We start from the raw sequence: 8,825 nt of genomic DNA, 5'->3' as shown, positions 1-8,825 counted from the left end.
ATCTTGCTTCCTGTTTGAGCTTGGGCTTAGAGACCTAGGAGGAATGTTTCTGTCAGGGAACACACAATTTCATTCAAGTGGAAGTTAAAAACAGTCTGACCCTCAGCCATTTGCATCTCACTGATGTACCTCTTGTGCTAGTACTCAATGCAAAATGATGGCAACCCAAGAAGATAGGTTTATCAAGGTCTCAGAGCCTATATGAATGAAGATTTGGTCTGCCCTACCAAGTAGCAAAGCCCCACTCAGCCCGGCAGAAGGTAAGACAAATGTGGAATGGGTGGTGGACGAAGAAAGCTGTGTTTATCTGTTTGGGCTTTGTGGCTTACTACAGAAACAGGTTTGGTAGCAGTTATGCAGTTACGTTTTATGTTGATTACTTTAATTGTTTTCCTCTCTCCCACTTACTCCTAACCCCTCCCCATACTTTATATGAAGACCACTACCAATGGCTAACATTTAGACTTCAGGTTGGACTATGACTGAATTAAAATCACTGTGTAATGATACAACAGTTAGTAGAACTTATGAGAAACCCTGTGCTGGGAAAAGATAAGAGTGGATATAGAGAGCACCTGTACCAGATCTCTTCTATTTGCTCCAGGCAGCTCTCTGCACACCTGGGGGTGCGGGGGGGGAGGGGGTAAGGGAGGGCGGGATGGGTGCTGACCTGTATGGCCTGCAGCAGTAGGCTCTCCTGACCTCAAGGTTCTTGTTCTATTCGGCCAATGGGAGACATCAGTAGAAGATCAAAGTGTGGGAGAAAAGTGAAGTTGAGGTAATTATTCCCCTGATTCTCTTCTTGCTGAGTCTCTATGGATTGATTGTGTCCCTCCATTATGAGCTCCATACAGCCCTCTGTGAGTTTTGGTAACCATTCCCTCCCTTTGCCCATTCACTAAGCCCTGTTGTTATTAACTCTAGAATAATGCAGCATTCCATGTTGCTTTCACTAAACCCTGCCTACGCCTTTGTAATAGTCCCTTTGTTAAACTGTCCTTAAGTACCTAGTTTGAGGGTGCTCTCTGTTTCCTGCCAGGAACTTGACTGATACAACCAGGCCCTGTGCACAGCACCGGAGTTACAAAAATAAAAAACACATAATTCTCAATGTCGAGGGACTGATGTGTCTTATAGGAAACATCTGAGGTACACTGTTGGCTTAATTGGATAATTCTGGTTCAGAGTCTCTTATGATACAGTAGTCAAGGTGCATACTGGGGCTGCAGTCATCTGAAGGTTTCACTGAGCTGAGGATTGGGTGTCATTTTTTTAAAGTTTTCTATATATTAATGATTCCTTAGATGAATATTTTAGGACAAAATGACATACTCGATTATTTCTAATTCATTAATGATGGATTTTTAATTGACTTCATTCAATCATTCATTCATTTATTCAATTTCCAACTCTGATGATTGAATGTTCTATTTTAGAAAAATTATGTCTATGAATTCTTCGTTTTTCACAGAGGTTTTAGAATCTTCTAGAAATATCTACATTCTTCCTGCTGGATTTTCACTGGGCTTCTACATAATGAAATTAAACTCTGAGTAGCATTCTCTCCACAAATTTCACACCAGACTGCTTCTTTTGGAACTAGACAATAGCAAAGGAGAACAAAATGAAATAGTCTAGACCAGGAAGAAAAACATATATTTTCAGCTTATATTTTATTAGAGGTGACTTGCCAGTCAGATGGTATGTTAAAATTATCCAGGATAAAAAGAAGAATGAGTAGTTTTATGAAAATATTCCTTGTTTAACCACTTTCCTGAGGAATTAAGCACAAAACTAAAATTCTAGATGACTTCAGCCATGAGCCAGAGATATAGATCTTTGAGAAAGAAGATAATCACTAAGAAGGTCCTCTGGTGGCTAACGGGGCTCAAATTTTAAAACAGAACCTAGAGCAATGTTTCTTGCTGCTCACCACAGGTTCTTGGGAGCTACTGAGCTGACACCAAGGACTTGCTGATCAAACTGTGGCACCTTTAGAGGCAGAGTTGATCACAAGACAAATGGCTGAAAATGCTGGAAAAATAAAATAAAATGGAACACCATTCTTAGCTCATCTCTTAAGAGTTGTGAAGTTGCAACTACCCTAAAAATCGAAGCCTCAGGTTCCGTATTCAGATTCAATGGAAAATAGATCAATTATATTTTCTCTTCCTGGAGTTTCATTTTTATTAATAAAGGCTTAAGAATGCTTTATGTCAGTGGAAGAAATATCCCTAGCTAAAGTTGAGAAGTTTATTAACATTCACCAAAATAGTTTTTTGGTTCTGTGTGTTGTCCTTCATGGGCCTGAGGAATGGAAACTGATGTCCAGGATTCAGCAGAGATTCCTGGGTAGTATCTTACAGATACTTCCGGGACACAACCTAGTAAAGCTATTAATCTTATGTGCACTATAGCTAAGATCACCTCCAAACTACACATAGAGAGTAGCCTCATTTCTATTCTACAGAATAATAACAACTAAAGCTGACATCCTTGAGCAAAGTCCTGTTTGGAAAACACTTCAAAAGATATAACTGAGTGATCCATTTAACACAAATTAGAGTATCAATTATAAATGTACTTTTGGAAGAATATTAAAATAATTAAGCAGGTGAATTACAATGTTCAAATACATATTTACCTCAAAGATTTTTAAATTTTAACATATATACGATTTAAAAAAAATAAATAAAAACAGCCTAGCAACCATTTATAAACAGGGGCCTCTCATGCAAGCCACATTTCAGGGAGAGGCCTGCACTGAACTGCCTGCCTGCACCATATTCCTGCCATCTGAGCCAACCCTTATGAAGGAGTTCCTGGAATCCTATTCAACCAATAGGCCTGAGACTTTCCCCATCCAATCATAACTGCGCATCTATCCTCATTAGCATCTTCACTGACCAAGCAGAATGGCTCCATTCTGACCAATCAGTACAATGCTTTTGGACCAATCAAACTGTGGGGATTTGGAGTCCTCATTTGCAATAAGGAAGCACCAATCAGGGACCAGGGATGGGGACTTCTCTCTGTATGTCAGCTTTCTTCCAGCTTGGAGAGTGTACTTTCCCTTTCTACTAAACAGTGAAGTCTGCATTTACCCAGCTGGATATGAAACACCAAAGATGTCTCATTGAACCACAGCAGAGCAGACTAAAGCAGAGCAGAGCAGAGCTGTTTAACCAGAGAGGGGCCTCGCCTGAGGGCCGCCTTACCCTCAGGGCCACCTCACAGCCATGCTGTTCCACCACCTGCTGCCTCATAATTGAACTATAACACTATTGAGCTGTTCCATAGCCATGCTATTTCACAATTGTGCTGCATCACAATTGAGCTGTCAGCATTGAATAAATTTTCTTTCTTCACTGCACTCCAAATTGGAAATTCCTGTTGGGGTTGAATTGGCACCAACAACCATCAGTTGACATGTCTATTCAATGCTTTCAGAAAAGAAGGTAGAAATATGAAGTTTCAATCTTGCTATAAATGTTCTTGCTTGTCTCCTTATGTACATGTGCAGAAGTTGTTGTAAGGGTACGTTCTAGTGCAGCCGTGGGCAAACTACGGCCCGTGGGCCAGATCCGGCCCGTTCGGCTGTTCTATCCGGCCCGCAGAGCCGAAAGAGCGGAGGGTTCTCTTGCTCTCCCCTCTGCTCCTTTACTTTGAATTTATATTAGTTCACACAAACACTCCATCCATGCTTTTGTTCCGGCCCTCCAGTACAGTTTAAGAACCCATTGTGGCCCTCGAGTCAAAAAGTTTGCCTACCGTGCTCGCTTCGGCAGCACATATACTAAAATTGGAACGATACAGAGAAGATTAGCATGGCCCCTGCGCAAGGATGACACGCAAATTCGTAAAGCGTTCCATATTTAAAAAAAAAAAAAAAAAAGTTTGCCCACCCCTGTTCTAGTGGAACTGCTGGGTTATAAAGTATGTGAATGTTGAACTACTAAGATATTACAAATTGAGTCCAAAGTGGTTATATATATTTATTATCCCATCAGCAGTATGAGTTTCTATTGATCTTTGAAACTCAATTTTAGCCAATTTAGTGATTTTATGTGATATTTCATTATTGTCTTAACTTGCATTTCCTTAATTACTAATGAAGTTGAGCAATTTTTCATGTTTATTCACCATCTATGTTTTTTCTCCCTGTGAAATATCTGTTTTCATGTGTTGGGGCAGTTTTTCCATTGGCTGTTTGTCTTTTTCTGCTTTTTAAATAGGCATAATCTGAAAACTACTTTCTTTGTCAGCAATATGTGTTTCAAATATCTTCTCTGTAGATTGTTTTTGTGTTTTATTATTGGTGTCTTTTGATAAACAGAAGTTCTTAATTTTCACCTAGTCAAATGTATCAGTCTTTCCAATTAGAGCTTTTTGTGTCTTATTTAAGTCCTTCTTTCTTATGCAAATATTTAAAAAAGATAGTCTCATTTCTAAATGCTTAAAGGTCTTATCTTTATACATTTAAGTATTTAATCCTTCTGGAATTAAGCATCATAAACCCATTCTTAAAGTCTGATTTTAAAATTTCACCCTACTTATATATCTAATTTCCAACCCCCTGCTCCAAGTCCATACACACCTCTCTCCTCTCTGTCTTCATTATCCAAAGATTTTTTTCTCTCTGTCCTTTTGTTGTTATTTGCTTGATTGTTGATTATATCAATTTTTATGCTTGTTTGTGAGATTGTTTTGCTTATTCTTTTTTCTTTGTTTCTTTTGTTTTTGTTTGTTTTTTGCTTCTGTTTTCCCTCGCCTCGCTTGATATTAGTTGTTGTTTGTAGTTTGTTTTCATCTCCAGGTACTTGTTGCTGGCATTTGTTGGGATTAGTGGCTGTTCTATTGGAGGTTTCTCCCCATATATATAGTTTGTTCCCCTCTTCTTTCTTATTCTCTTTCTTTTCTCTCTTACTTTTTTTTTTCCTTTTCCCAATTTCATTTTTGCACTTCTTTCTTTTTTTTCTCTCCCTCTCTTCTTCTTTCTCTCCTAACCTCTAATTCGCCTTTCTCTGGTGGTCACCTTTATTTGGGGTTATTAATATCGTGAATACATTTCTGTTCAGTGCCTTGTGCATTGTACCTGGTTGTGTTGTATTTTGTGCCTTTAAATTAATGCAGGAGAGAGAGAACTACATAACCAGACACCCGGAGAAGAGAGACCATGGGGAGACAAAGAAACAGCCCACATATGAAAGAAAAGCAGGCATCACCAGAAAAGGAAGTAAATGAAATGGAGGCAAGCAACCTGTCAGAGAAAGAATTCAGAGAAATGGTCATAAGGTGGCTGAAAAGAATGGAAGACAAATTCAACAATATGTGTAAGAACCAAGAGGAAATGAAGAAGAAACAAGAAGAAATGAAAAATGACATCGCGCCAAAACCGGTTTGGCTCAGTGGATAGAGCGTCAGCTTGCGGACTGAAAGGTCCCAGGTTCGATTCCGGTCAAGGGCATGTAACTTGGTTGCGGGCACATCCCCAGTGGGAGGTGTGCAAGAGGCAACTGATTGATGTTTCTGACTATCTATCCCTCTTCCTTCCTCTCTGTAAAAACTCAATAAAAATATATTTAAAAAAAAAAAAAAAGAAAGAAAAATGACATCGCTGTTGTAAAGAACTCAATAGAAAGCATCAAGAGTACACTAGAAGAAGCAGAGGACCGCATCAGTGAGCTAGAAGACAAGATGGGAAAAAATACCCAAGTAGAGCAACTTCTAGGAAAAATAAATGAAAAGCAGGAGGAGAGCCTAAGGGAACTTTGGGACAACATGAAACAAAACAACAGCCACATAATAGGGGTTCCAGAAGGAGAGGAAACTGACCAAGGAATAGAAAACCTGTTTAAAGAAATAATGACAGAAAAGTTCCCTGACATAGGGAAGAAAAAACCCACAGAAATCCAAGAAACTCACAGAGTTCCAAGCAAAATGAACCCCAAAATACTGACACCAAGGCACATTATAATTAAATTGGCAAATACCAACGACAAAGTAAGAATCTTAAAAGCGGCAAGAGAGAGACAGAAAGTTACATACAAAGGAAGCCCCATCAGACTAGCAACTGATTTCTCAACAGAAACTCATCAGGCCAGAAGGGAATGGAATGAAATATACAAAGTCATGCAAAGGAAGGGTCTGAATCCAAGAATACTGTACCCAGCAAGGCTATCAATCAAAACTGAAGGTGAAATCAGGAGCTTCACAGACAAAAAAGGACTAAGGGAATTTATTACCACCAAACCAGCAATGTAAGAAATGCTAAAGGGTCTGCTGTAAAAAAAGAAATAGGAAGCAAAGAAGGAACACAGGGGTAAAGAATAAAAATGGCAACAAGTAAGTACCTATCATTAATAACTTTAAATGTAAATGGATTAAATCCACCAATCAAATAACATAGGGTAATGGATTAGATAAGAAAACATGACCCATATATCTGCTGTCTATAAGAAACCCACCTCAGAAAAAAAGACGCACACAGACTGAGGGTGAAGGGATGGAAAAAGGTTTTTCAGGCGAATGGAAATGAAAAAAAAGCTGGGGTAGCAATACTTATATCTGACAAATTAGATCTCAAAGTGAAGGACATAACAAGAGATAAGGAAGGCCACTTCATAATACTAAAGGGAGCAATCCAACAAGAATAACTCTGGTAAACATATATGCACCCAATACAGGAACACCCAAATACATAAAAAAACTCCTGGAAGATATCAAGGGAGAGATTGACAGCAATACAATCATAGTCGGAGACTTTAATACCCCACTATCACCATTGGACAAATCCTCTAAACAAAAAATCAGCAAAGAACATCAATCCTAAATGACTCACTAGACCAGATGGAATTAATTGACATCTTCAGAACATTTCACCCCAAAGCCACAGAATATACTTTCTTCTCAAGTGCACATGGGTCATTTTCAAAGATAGACCATATATTGGGTCATAGGCAAAGTCTCTTCAGATTCAAGAAGATAGAAATTATATCAAGCATCTTCTCAGACCACAATGGCATAAAACTGGAAATCAACTACAATGAAGCAAAAATAGACAAAATTAAATGGAAAAATAGACAATGCTGCAATTATAGTTGGAGATTTCAATCCACCATTTTCAATGATGAATAGATGAACTAGAAAAAAAATCACCAAAGATATAGAGGACTTGAACAACACTATTAACCACTAGAACTAACTGACATATACATAGTGATTATCCTAGGGATTACAATTACAGAATTCACATTCTTCTTAAATGCACATGGAACATTCTCCATAATAACTTATATATTAAACCACAAAACAAATCTTAATCAATTGAAAAAAGACTGAAATCAAACAAAGTATCTTCTTATCTGGTCATAATGAAATGAAACTAGAAATAAATTAACAGAAGAAAATCTGGAGAATTAAGAATATATGAAAACTAACAACACAGTCTTTTAAAAAAATCTTTACCTGAGAATTTGTTTATTGAGTTTAGAGGAGGAAGGGAGGAGGAAAGGGAAGGAGAGAGGGAGGGAAGGAAGGAGGGAGAGGGGGAGAAACATCTATGTGAGAGAGAAACACTGATCAGTTGACTGTCCCATGTGCCCTGACTGGGGATCAAACCTGAAACTGAGGCATGCACCCTGATGGAGAATTGAACCAGCAAACCTTTAGTGCACAAGACGACGCTCCAACTGAGCCACCAGGCCAGGGCTAAACAACACATTCTTAAACAACAGTTGGGTCAGTGAAGAAATCACAAGATAAATTAGAAAACACGTTGAGTTGAGTGAAAATGAAAACACAACATACCAAAATCTATGGGATGCAGCTGACCCGTGCGCAAAGGAAAACTTATAGCTGTAAATGATTTCATTAAGAAAAAAAAATCTCAAATCAATAACCATACACCTTAATAAACTGGAGAAATGAGAGCAAACTAAATCCAAAGCTAAAAGAAGGAAGGAAATAATAATGACTAGAGTGGAGATAAACAAAATTGAGAACAGAAAAACAATTTTTTAAAAAGCAAGGAAACCAAACATTGGTTCTTTAAAAAATCAACAAAATTGATAAACCTTTAGCTAGAAGACTGAAAGAAAGAAAAAGAAAGTAGGTTCAAATTACTAAACTCAGAAATAAAAGTGGGGGCATTACTACAGACATTACAGAAATGAAAAGCAGTTTCTAAAAAAATACTATGAACAATTAAAATCCAACAAAGTAGAGAAACTACATGAAGTGCACAAATTCCTTGAAATACCCAAAGTACCAAAACTGATTCAGAGAGAAATAGAAAATTTTAATAAATCTGTAACAAGTGAAGAGATTCAAACAGTGTTCCAAAATTGCCAAGAAAAGGCCAGGAACATAAGGTTTCACTGGTGAATTGTATGAAATATTTAAAGAAAACTTGACACCATTCTTTCTAAAAGTCTCCGCCCCCCCCCCCAAAAAAAAATAAGAATAGTGTTTAAGGAAACACTTTCTAAAACCTTTTATGAGGCCAGAATTACCCTAATACCAAAGCCAAAGACATCACAAGGAAATGAAACTACAGCCCAATACCTTTTATTAATATACTTAGTAGACACAAAAATCCTCCGTAAAATACTAGCAAACAGAATCCAAATGGAACCTTGGATTTTCCCCAGGATTGCAAAGTAGCTCATCATTTGAAGATCAATCAATAAAATATAGCACATTAATATAATGAAAAGAGGAAAAAACCCACATGATTATCTCGGTTGACAAAGAAAAATCATTTAACACAATTCAACACCCTTTCATGATAAAAGTACTTAAAACTAAGACTAGAAGACAACTTC

At 37.7% G+C, this 8,825-nt stretch overlaps 1 pseudogene across 1 annotated transcript; it reads left to right on the top strand.

Annotated features, from left to right (window-relative positions):
• The first annotated feature begins 2,021 nt into the window (after window positions 1–2,021).
• On the top strand, window positions 2,022–2,537 carry LOC308244446 (protein SPO16 homolog; annotated as a pseudogene). The gene has a single exon. The product of its transcript is annotated as a protein SPO16 homolog (transcript).
• Window positions 2,538–8,825: the final 6,288 nt, after the last annotated feature.

The sequence above is a fragment of the Plecotus auritus genome (assembly GCF_963455305.1).
Source record: "Plecotus auritus genome assembly, chromosome: 3".
Classification (NCBI taxonomy): Eukaryota; Metazoa; Chordata; class Mammalia; order Chiroptera; family Vespertilionidae; genus Plecotus; species Plecotus auritus.
Note: the sequence above shows the minus strand (reverse complement) of the source record. Positions and strands in the feature narration are given on the sequence as shown.